Raw genomic sequence first — 10,970 nt, 5'->3', positions numbered from 1 at the left:
TCTTCTTGAAAGAACAACCAAATTACAACTTCAAACTGCTGCCACAAAGGATTTCCCTGATGGTACTATAACTGACCTACAACTAATAAAGAGGCATAAAGCACATTTCAAAAGTGAACCTGTTTAATATACTGTATAAGGGGAAAGGTTCATAATGTTAATGTCACATCAAAGTATTATTTTTAGTAATATTATTATTTGCTTATTTAGCAGAAGTGTAGTAAAGAACAGAAAGGCACAGGCAAGTATGGCAAAGCACAGATAGCTATAGTTAACTTGGAAAATCCAACCATAAGAAAAGTATGAACATTTACCGTGTGTTACTTTGTGAAGGGGTTGTGTTACTAACGTTACATTTAAGCTCTGCTTTAGCTCCATTTTCCACATACTTTTTTTTTTTATTACCGATAACATCTACAGAAAATAAAAAGGGTTTTGCTTTAAAATAAATACATGTTATTTATTTAATGTTGATAGTAATGAAAACAATCAGGTTACATAATATTTTAGAAGCATTTTTTAATCTTTTTTTTTTTTTTTTTTTGAAAGCAATGAAATTAAACTTGACTGCAAGCCTGTCTGGAATCTTCACAGAACTGTTCTTTTTAGGTTATGAAAGGGAAGCATAATCTTGGTAATGTACAATATACTATAAGTAGCCATTTGACATGGTTTTATTTTGCATCTTATTTATACAACGTGGTATCATTAAAATAAATTGTCAAGAAACTGTAAAGAAAAATCTTTAACAAATGTTGGACTAAAAGTTTTTCTTAGTCTTATTGAGTGTTTAATAGTTATTTACACTGTAGCACTAATACAGTATGCTGTTCAGTGGTTATTCAAAGAAAATTATGAAAATAAACATCAGTTGTAAATCAGTCAGTTTTCATATAAATATCTAGCAAGAAATACAATTGATTTCTTAGGCAAATTTATGCTTATTTTGGTTAGTTAAGGGAACTAATTTTGTACACAGATAAGAGACTTGTCCTATGTTTTCTCAATCATCAGTGACTGTTGAATTAGTTGTGTTTGTGTAAGATATAGTATAAGTAAATAAATAAAAGTCCTTGTGCCTCCCCCATCACCCCACACACAGTTCCTAACCTTGATGGCGTCTGCAGTATCGTACAGCTTGTCCCAAGATTCTTCACTTTGCTCTGTGGTCGAGGTCAGAGGCAATTGCAAAGGTCACAGCCTAAACTTTCATGCCACACTCACTTCAATAAACCCACTCTGAATACAGTCACATCCTGGGACTTTAACAACATTGTTCATGTCAGCAAGTCTCTTTTTGCACTATGGGTCTTTCCTTTATTTCCCTTCTTTGCTATAACATTGTCAACTCAATGATATTCAGTAAACAGAAAATGGAAATCAGGTTAACCACTAAACCAAATCTCCAAATACAGTACAGCCTTACTATAGCTGCCAGCGCTGGCCTGCTTTAAATAGTTTTCTAACAGAGGGTGTTGCCACTTGGCCTCGTCATTAGACAGACTGTTACACCTATAGTATTTTAACTGTTTGCTATTAAAAACATACTTTACTTACACAAAATCAGATACAACTGTCATATTATCCCACCATTCTTCTTAAAAAAATCTGTATATAGCATAAACACCCCTGAACTGGAGAGAAAAGCAATTAAAATCCTCCTTGTCTGTCACAAACGTATATCATTAAATAATTTCTATATCACATTAAGCAGGACCAGATTATTTTCAGATAGCTACCCAAAGTTTCAATATCCATAGTTTTATAATTACATAATTGAGACTGACCATACTCAACTATGCTTTACTGCACTTTACTATATTTTAACCAAGGTACACCTAAGTAAACTAATAATATTATATTATTTAAAGATTGGTTGAAATTCCTAACTTTGTTTGTTGATTTCATTTCAAATTGTTTAGTTTATTTGATTTGGCAAGTTGAAGTCATATTTTCACATGTACTTTGTGGAGGAAAATAACACCCAATGTGTATACATATGGTAATACACAGAGGATATAACAAATGGCAAACTTTAGATGAATATTACATATCTGTAATTTTGAAAGTGTATAAAATGATGTAGGTATCTCACATATATAAGGATAAATCCAGTAAGAAAACAAGGATGTAATTAACATACATGACTCCCACTAAGGGTAATAATAATAACACCATAAATTAATCAGTACCAGTAAAAGTAGGTCACCATGACCAGCCACCAAGCTCTCATAATAAATGCAGTTTAATCAAATTATGGCAAAACATGGTTCCCTAAGATGGAACCTCCAGTAGTTCTGCCAGTCAACATTAACCAGTGATCTACTTTTACTTTATGTGGAAGAACTAGTAACTACTAACTAATGCATAGTTTCAAATCAAAACCAGTTACCAAGAAGTAGCCTCCAATCCAGGGGTGCAGGAACAAGTGGTGCTGGAAGTGAAATTGGTAGTTGGAACGTGCTTGTATACAGTAGAATCATATTCAATAGTTTTCAACTTCATTTGCTTACAGGCTTCAACATGGTACAAGCTTCTCACTTTTTTCCCCACCACTTGTTTTAGACGCCTGGGGTTGAGTGACAGGAGTTTGGTGATTTTAACTACCCCCCAGTTGATTATCCACACCACAAACCACATTACGGTAACATTCTGCAGAACTGGAGGACTCTGCTTCAGAGACCCCCGTACTGAGTGGGGTGTTTGGTCAGGTTTAAAGTGTGCTCTTTGAGCTTTGAAGGGAAGCTCCCATGGTGCCTGCAGGAACTGTACCCAACCCCAGCCAGCCCCACTGTTCCTCACCTTTCATGAGCACTAAATTCACAAAATCTGAAGACAACTACATTTTAAAAGGAAACTCTAAAAACTGAAGAGACAAATGAAAGCCAAAATATGTTAATTGGGTAAGTCATGCTAGACATTAACGTTCAAGGGGAAAACAATGTACACTGGGAAAGACACTTATTTTATAAAAATTAAAGTAATATTTTTCTTGCCAACAGTTCTTAGCATTAGAAAGCAGGTACCAGTATCTAAAACTCTTTCACGGTTGTTGAATTTAGAAAGCCTTGTCGTTTGTAGTTTTTGAAAGCAGTTTTTTTTTAGTTTTTTTTTTAACAAAAAATATTTTATTTTGGACATTCCCCACTGATCCCCGCTGAAGACATTTCAAGATTGAATAGTTTTTTTTTTTTTTTGTGGTTTATAGGCATCAGAACGACTCTGTTTACATGATTATGAAACTAATGAAACACAGACTGCCAAACAGACGTTAGTCGAAGTGGTCTGGAATGCCCGTTGTTAGATATTCAGTAAATAAATAAATAACCTGACATGGCTTGATTTGTTGATGGATACCGCTTAAAGAAAACGTTATCTTTAGATAAACATTGTTCTTTGATCGCATCTTTAACATCTCGTTCTTCAGTATAGAACTGTACAGATAGTTATAAAGATAGCCTACTGTAGCGAAACTATTGTGAAATCACCGACTCATTTTATATCACACCATGCATGTCAATTCTAACGCGGTAAGAAAATTAAACTCAAAGGTTTCACTGCAACTAGTTCGGCCTAAAAGTTACAAAGTCCAGTTTAGTTTTTATGACTCTTACAAACTGCTGGTAAAAATGTTTGCACATGTGGAACTTTTTTTTTTTCTGGCAACCTAATATTTTGACTGTTCCTGGCTTAACGAAAACGTGGAGATTGTTTGGTTTAAGCGTGTAGGATATGGAGATATATATATATTCACGGGTTTGTATTATTTTGTGTTTTTCTCTCTGAAAAAAAATCATTGCAGCTGCCAATGTGTTTGCAATTAAGAAATCGACTGACTGGGAGTGAGGCGAGTGTGTGTTGGCGGCTGATTTGACTGAAGGAGGTGACGTCACTGGCAGACAGCAGCCCTCGCTGCAGAGTGGCACAGAGCTTCAGAAGTGCAGAAGCTGAAAGCGCTGGTCAGAGAGAGGAAAAGAGGCTCTGCTGATGAAATCACGCAGTCAATACTAAATCCATTCGATTCATAGTCTATGCGCTGCAGTCCCAATCAACATTGTTTCTTTGGAAATAAGATGCTCCTGTCACGTCTCGTGCGTCTAAATTTGAAGAAACCAGCAAGTGACAGTTTGGGAAAGTTTTAAGAAAAAAAAAAAAGACAACACAAAGTTTATTTTCTTTTTCAGTTCTGGAAATACTGTTCAAGTGAGGATTGTGGCATACTGTCTCAGCAGGTAAACACATTATTTTATACGGTTACAAAGGCAAAGTGATTCCACGCGCGTCAGTTTTGGCTTTAGGAGTAACCATAGAAAAGATGTGGCACCTGAGCGTCTTGCTTGTAGTAAAGTAGTTATATCCATGACTTGAAGTGTGTGCACTGCTTGAAAATAGATCAGTGTAAATTCTAGTGCGTTTTGAACCACTAATGGCAGTGCAAATTTGAAATCAACGGGTAAAATCCATAACTTTGCATTCAGAATGAATTCTGGAACTTGAAGTTGTGTGCCATTGAAAACCGTGATAATGGAAACTAATTAGCTCAGAACCTTAAATTCAAAGCTTAGTGCTTTTTTGCAACGATTTTTAAACATTATTATTATTATTATTATTATTATTATTATTATTATTATTAGTTGATTTTCTTTTTTTAAAGCAAAATGACGCACAACTCAAGCATAAGCGGACTTTTCACAAAAAGGTAAACTGTTTAATTGAAGAGTATATTTGGATAGTTGCTGAGTTGCTGTTAATATGACACTTGCCAGAATTGTTTCCCTTTTCTTATGGATTTGCTTAATTTACAGTATTTTAGGAAGTGTAATCACTTTTGGTTTGGGTGGAGTGAGGTGTAAAGAAAGGAAAGGAAGTTTGGCGCTGACCTCCTAAATTATAGTGATCACATTATAACATGAAACAGATGCCAAGTTTTTTTTTTTCGCAATAGGCTTTTTGATTTAGAAATTCGTTGTTTTTGAGTATTATGTAACCCTTATTGTGTGCATTTTTCCTCGGTATTTATTTTTGCTATAGCATTAGGGTTGAATTGTGGTTTTGTATTTATATAATATTTATCCTGCCTCTGTAAAACACTGACGCTGTGCCATTAACCTTAACAAAAGGTTGCATGTTGTGAAACACATCAGTACACAGAGTGCTAAAATATTTTCTTCTCATTAATTGAAATATGGAATTCATATAATTTAAGTAATTATATTTTTGACATTTTAGACTCGATACAAAGCGCACGACCAATGTCAATGGCTTTAGATAAAATGATAGATTTAAAAGGTAGATTTTGTTGCAGTTTAAATTGCAACAACTGGACTGATGCTGATAGAGAATGCCCACGACAACTGTTTTCCTGTGTTGAGGTAGACATTAGTCCCCGGACGGGTTATATCCTAATCCCAGAAAAGGTGTTAAAGCAAAACTGGCAGAGGCTAGTTCAAGCTTGAAAACCGTTCTGGAATTTTTATTTACGACAATTGTCTTGGAGAATTTGTGCACCAAACGAACTGAGATTTATTTTGTTTTAATTAATATATTGGGAGTTAAGCCACGGCCTAATTAAAATACAGTGTATAGCATTTTTCCACACAAATTGAGGTATTCATTTTTTGTCGATTTTGTGCCCAAATGGCAACAGTTCATTGTGGTTTCAGTTCATCAACTGTTTTAAACATTTAAAGGGTTACAACAACATGCTATAACAATGTCTTTTGCTTGCACATCATTTAACCCTTCATAAACAGAGCATCCCTAAACTGTTTTAATATGCTCAATAAACACTGATGTTAAGTCTTTCTTTTTTATTGGGTGTTTTTTTGTTGTTGTTTTGGACCATGTTAATTTATTATTGTTTTATTTTTAAATCCCCCCCTGTGGATGGTGCATATTTTAACTACTGTGTAATTTTCACGCAGTGATTTTAGTTTATAAGTCTGGCATTATTACTTCTAAAGCCCCTTTCACACTGGCACTCCTACCCGGGTCTGGACCTGGGTCCTGGCTAACTGGGTGATGGGTCACAATCCTGCATAGTATGAAACCTGGGTGACCCACCTCAGGATATGGGTTGACACGCATTGACCTGGGTTGAGCAAGACAAAATGCTTGACAGTCGTTTGTGAGCCGATGCAATAACAAACAGCCACGCCTGCGTGAAGGTTTCACTTCCACAAGGAAAGTTTTTGTTTATTCTATTTAGCCAGATTGCAGCAGGGATGAAGAAACGTTTTCTCTAATCAACATTTGGGCTGACGGTTCAATCCAGAGAAGCTTGGATGGAAGCATCTGTAACAAGCATACATAAGTGTACCTGTGTCTGTCACCCAGGTCAACCCTGCTTTATCAAAAGCAGTGTGAAATCGCATACCTGATCCGCATGACGCTGGGTCCTGCCCGGGTAGGTTCTGACACGGGTAGATCATGCCGGTATGAAAGGGGATTAAGTTGTCAGACATTTCTGAATGCAGCGTTATCCAACTGGGGGCCATTACAGAAATGCAAATAATAAACCTGAAGTTTATTAAAATATCTATCTATCTATCTATCTATCTATATATATATATATATATATATATATATATATATATACACACACACACACTATACACGTTTTTGCAGAGACACACCTCTCCATCTCTATTTGTATGGTTTTATGGTGCGTATACTGATTAGGCCAGAGCATTTGTGTCTGTGTTATTTGCTTTGGCATGTGGGAAGTTTGAGGTGCCAGTGCTGCTTGGTCGTCATGCTAATTCCTGTTCTAGTGGGACCAGCTCCTTGTGGGATGTTTAGTCTCCATGCCAATCCAGTCCTTGTCTGCTCAGTGCTAGGGTCTCAGAGTTTTGTGAATTACTGTCCACCGTGGGCTACATTGACTGCCAACTCCATTTTCATTTGTCAGTTTAGCCAAATCCAATCCAAGACCACAAGATGTGAAAGACAATTTGACCCATCGTCTGCTCCACCCTGCCCCTATCTGCAGTATATTTTACCATGGTTTATAAGTCTAGCATACCAATTGGGAAAAGAGCAGTTGCACATTTGAATCTTGTTGTACGTTTGTCATTTGTACAGAAGTCTGACGTTTTACAGTGATTACAGTATTAGGGGTAGTAACAGTGACTAGCTGAGTAGAAAAGTGACAGTTGATCTGTTGATGGTTGTCAACAGATCACGTATCACATGATTGAAGTAATTGTGAATCATGCTGTTTCAGATGGATGGAAGTAAATTTGTGAGTACAATATAAGTAGGGATTCTATTTTTATTCATTTTTCAGTGCTTATTTTTAGCTATTTGGGTTTTATGTCTATTTTTTCAGGGCTTTTGCTTTTTTATATAGTGTATGAAATTGTTGTTTTTGGTTACTTTCCAAAATGCTTGGGCATTTTTGTTCTGTCAAAACATGTATCGTAACTCGACAGTACTTGCACACTTAAGTTGTACGTTCTTTCCTTTGCTGTCTTCCACAACTGAAAACCCTGTGGTCACGAGCACATTCTTCTGGAGTGTTTTTCTGTCGGCATTTTTTACATTTTGCCACAATTTTCAATTCTGTTTTAAATCCTCCGTATCTAAATTGTAATACAGCTTTAAGTCCTGCGAACAAGCCTCCATTCCTAATTTCGTTTTAAGTCTTGCAAGTGGAGTCTCTCCCAGCTGCACTTTTTTGTAGTAGGTTGTTTTTTTTTTTAAATTTGCAAAGTGGGTAAAGTCAAAGTGAATTGAGTAACCATTTCCAGTGTATATTGGCTGTACACCAATTTAATTTTTTTTTTGCATCCGGGGGGTATTGGTTTTTATCGGTTAAAACCGAGTGTCAGGTGCCCTAAATATGTGACATTTTTGAACATCAACCCATTTAGAGCTTCATTGGTCTCATCTCAGAATAAGGTTATCTCATTTGTCTAGCAATTTTTAGCACATAGCTCCAAAACTACCGCAGCTACATTTGTGGATTGTGGAAAGTGATATGTGGTTTATTCAATTGATCTAAACCCCATCAGATGTGAATACCACCACTGTTTGATTTAAAGTACGCCCCATTACGTACAATAGTTATGAAAAGATGTATTTCTGCATGTGAGTCTATTTAGTTTATTGCTGTCTTTACAAAATGATAAAGCTCTTGAGGTAACACTTAATAGGTAATGCATGTGTCTTGCATGGGACTTTTAGGTTACCCCCACTTGATCAGTGCTGCAAGATCTTATCTGGAGCTCAGCATCCAATAAAATTATGAATTACACAAACGCTCAGTTATTTTTTATTCGTCACCAATTTAAGAACTGCATCAGTGCAATTTTAATTGTTTTTACAGTTATTTTTAAAGACTATCTGCAATACAGATCCTCAGTCGCAATACCCACCCCTACTGTACTGTACAATACACTGGATATTGGGATGTCATTTTGAGCAGATAAAAGATATTACATTTTATTACTTGATTGAGGTGCGTTTATTGCTACACAGTCTCTCCCATGTAACTAAAATATATTTTTTTATGAGTGCAATATATAGTCCTGCAATATCAACTGAGTTGACTTAGTTGTCAGAGTGGTTAGGTTTTGATGTACAGAAAGTTGATACCATTAGTGTGTGTTTCATTTATCATGTTACCCCTTCAATATGTGTTTGGAAAAGAAGCAAACAACCATTTTCATGTAGTAAGAGTATCATTTTTTGTTTTGATTGATTTTAACTTGGTGACAGTGGTAGAATTGATCTGTGGGATGTCAGATTCTGGCAGTTTTGACTTTTGATGACACCTTGTACACCACTTCCACATTACTTAGTTTTTTGACCCTTTAGTGGCTAGTTAAATGTAATTAAGGTAGACTAGTAGACTAACTGCACTATGTAAGCCAAAAGGAAAGGTCCCTGTAATTCCTACAAGAAACAAGAGTTTTTTTTGTGGGTTTTTTTTTTGTGTTTATGGGATCAATTATAAATACAAACCATGGATTTATGCCTTTTTTGCTAAAAGACAACTATCTGGGTTGGTATACCGGGTTATCAAATGTGCAATCTGTTGCTTGTCTCCTATGAGAAATGAAGTGTCTGTTTGATATGGCAATGTAGAATAAAGTGGATAGTAGAACCTTTGTTGGGGTTATCGTGTAAATATTCCAGAAGGGAATGTATATTTATGTAATAGACTAGTCTTACCAACAGGATATGCTTGCTGAAATGGAACTTGTAAATAGTGACGCATTGTCCATCCTGCTTCTTATGAGGGACAAACCTTTAGCTTGTCTAGTACCTTCAGGTTACGTTGGGGGAGGGAGGAGGGGGGGAGGGGGGGAGGGGGGGAGGGGGGAGGGGGGAGGGGGGGAGGGGGGGAGGGGGGAGGGGGGAGGGGGGGAGGGGGGGGGGGGGGGGAGTCATGTTTTGTATGGAGTTTTGGAACCCAAAGTCTCTCAAGCAATTCAGTGATATAAGAAGTTATAATGGGGATTTACACTTTCACATAACATTATCTAGTAAAATAAATGTCCTGATGGCATCAATTTTCTGTCTCTCATTTAAACAGGAGATTTGAAGGTGAAAACTAATTTTAAACTAGGAAAAACACTGAATTTAGGACAGTATTTTTTTTTTTTTTAGGGTTTTGGAATTTTTGGGGGAGGAAAAATGAGCTGTCTAATGACATGAGATGAGGGGTGAGGGGGTTGTGTTTTTCTTTTCAAAGAACAAACTTTGCTGTATGTATAGAGTGTGTGTGTGTATGTGTGTGTGTGTATATATATATATATATATATATATATATATATATATATATACATACATACATACATACATACATACATACATACATACATACATACACACACACACACCATTTCACTGTTGATGGAATACATTGCTAATATTTTAACAGTATGCTGTCTCCTTGTTTTATAACACATTATACTCATTGCTCAGTTCACCTCTTCCCCTGCCTAAACTCTCCAGGACAGCAGACTGTTTGATCCACCAAGTCTAGCACACTTCATTCTAAACAAATGGCTAAAAATGCAAATTTAAAACATGTGTAATGCTAAACTACTGCACTTCTCTGCATCCAACAGGGTCTTTGAAAAATGTTTAATGTGTGAAAACTATGATCCAAGATCACAGGGAGCCGTCATCCCAGACTTGTTGTTTAGAAGTACAGTGGATATAAAAGTAGTGTCCCAAAGATCAAAAGCATGTTAATCTTATCAGTGGGGTCGGGTTTGGTGGGACTCACTCAGGCAATTAAAAGACTTGCATGTCTATGGTTTGAGCTTGCCACAAACCAAGCCATAGCTATGATACCCACTGGGGACTATTCTAATGGTCAAATCAATAGCAATATCATGTAGGTTAAAAGACATTAAGAGACTACCTTGACATTTTAAGCACTTGTTAATGAGGTAAATGAGGTTAAAGACTAGGCCCCTGCCCTGTAACCTCCTTATTTATTGACAGAAGAGAACCATGACGAATACGGTTTTCTGCATGGATAAACCAGTATCCTTGTTGCAGCTGTTCAGAACAGCAGTGTGACATATTTATCACTCCACACAGTAAATTATATATTTTGTGTGGCAGAATTGTTTGCTTTGAAATGTTTTCTTCATGAGAAACATTTTATGCTGCATATTAAAATGCAGACTGTTTGGCAGCAAGGCTGGTAACAGATTGGATGTCTACCAAGAAAGAAACTAGATGACTTTGTGCAGTCAAACCTCTAAAGTGCATTAACAGTTAATCAACTTGAACAATGTTTTGACTTTCTTTGGGTGGTTTTATGGTTTCTCACTTTCTGTCTGCCACTTTTTTTAATCACGTCTAAAGTATGGCTTAACTAAAAAAGAAAAAAAGATTATCATCAAAAATGTGACAAGTAATACTTAAAGTATATGTTTTATATGTATTATCTGGAAAATGCTGATTGTAGAACATTTACATAGGGAGCTTCCCTAAATCCATTGTTT

The 10,970-nt window shown here is 36.2% G+C and overlaps 1 protein-coding gene across 2 annotated transcripts in view; it reads left to right on the top strand.

Annotated features, from left to right (window-relative positions):
• The first annotated feature begins 3,832 nt into the window (after positions 1 to 3,832).
• The window catches only part of lpar1 (lysophosphatidic acid receptor 1), a 50,938-nt gene continuing 43,800 nt past the window's right edge, over positions 3,833 to 10,970 (top strand). Inside the window, exon 1 of one of the 2 annotated variants that reach the window (XM_058997108.1) lies at positions 3,833 to 4,232. The gene's annotated coding sequence lies outside the window, so the exon portion shown is untranslated. The remainder of the gene's footprint in view (positions 4,233 to 10,970) is intronic. The other variant, XM_034013830.3, reaches the window with a different exon arrangement.

This window comes from Acipenser ruthenus, chromosome 2 (genome assembly GCF_902713425.1).
Source record: "Acipenser ruthenus chromosome 2, fAciRut3.2 maternal haplotype, whole genome shotgun sequence".
NCBI classification, from domain to species: domain Eukaryota; kingdom Metazoa; phylum Chordata; class Actinopteri; order Acipenseriformes; family Acipenseridae; genus Acipenser; species Acipenser ruthenus.
Note: the sequence above shows the minus strand (reverse complement) of the source record. Positions and strands in the feature narration are given on the sequence as shown.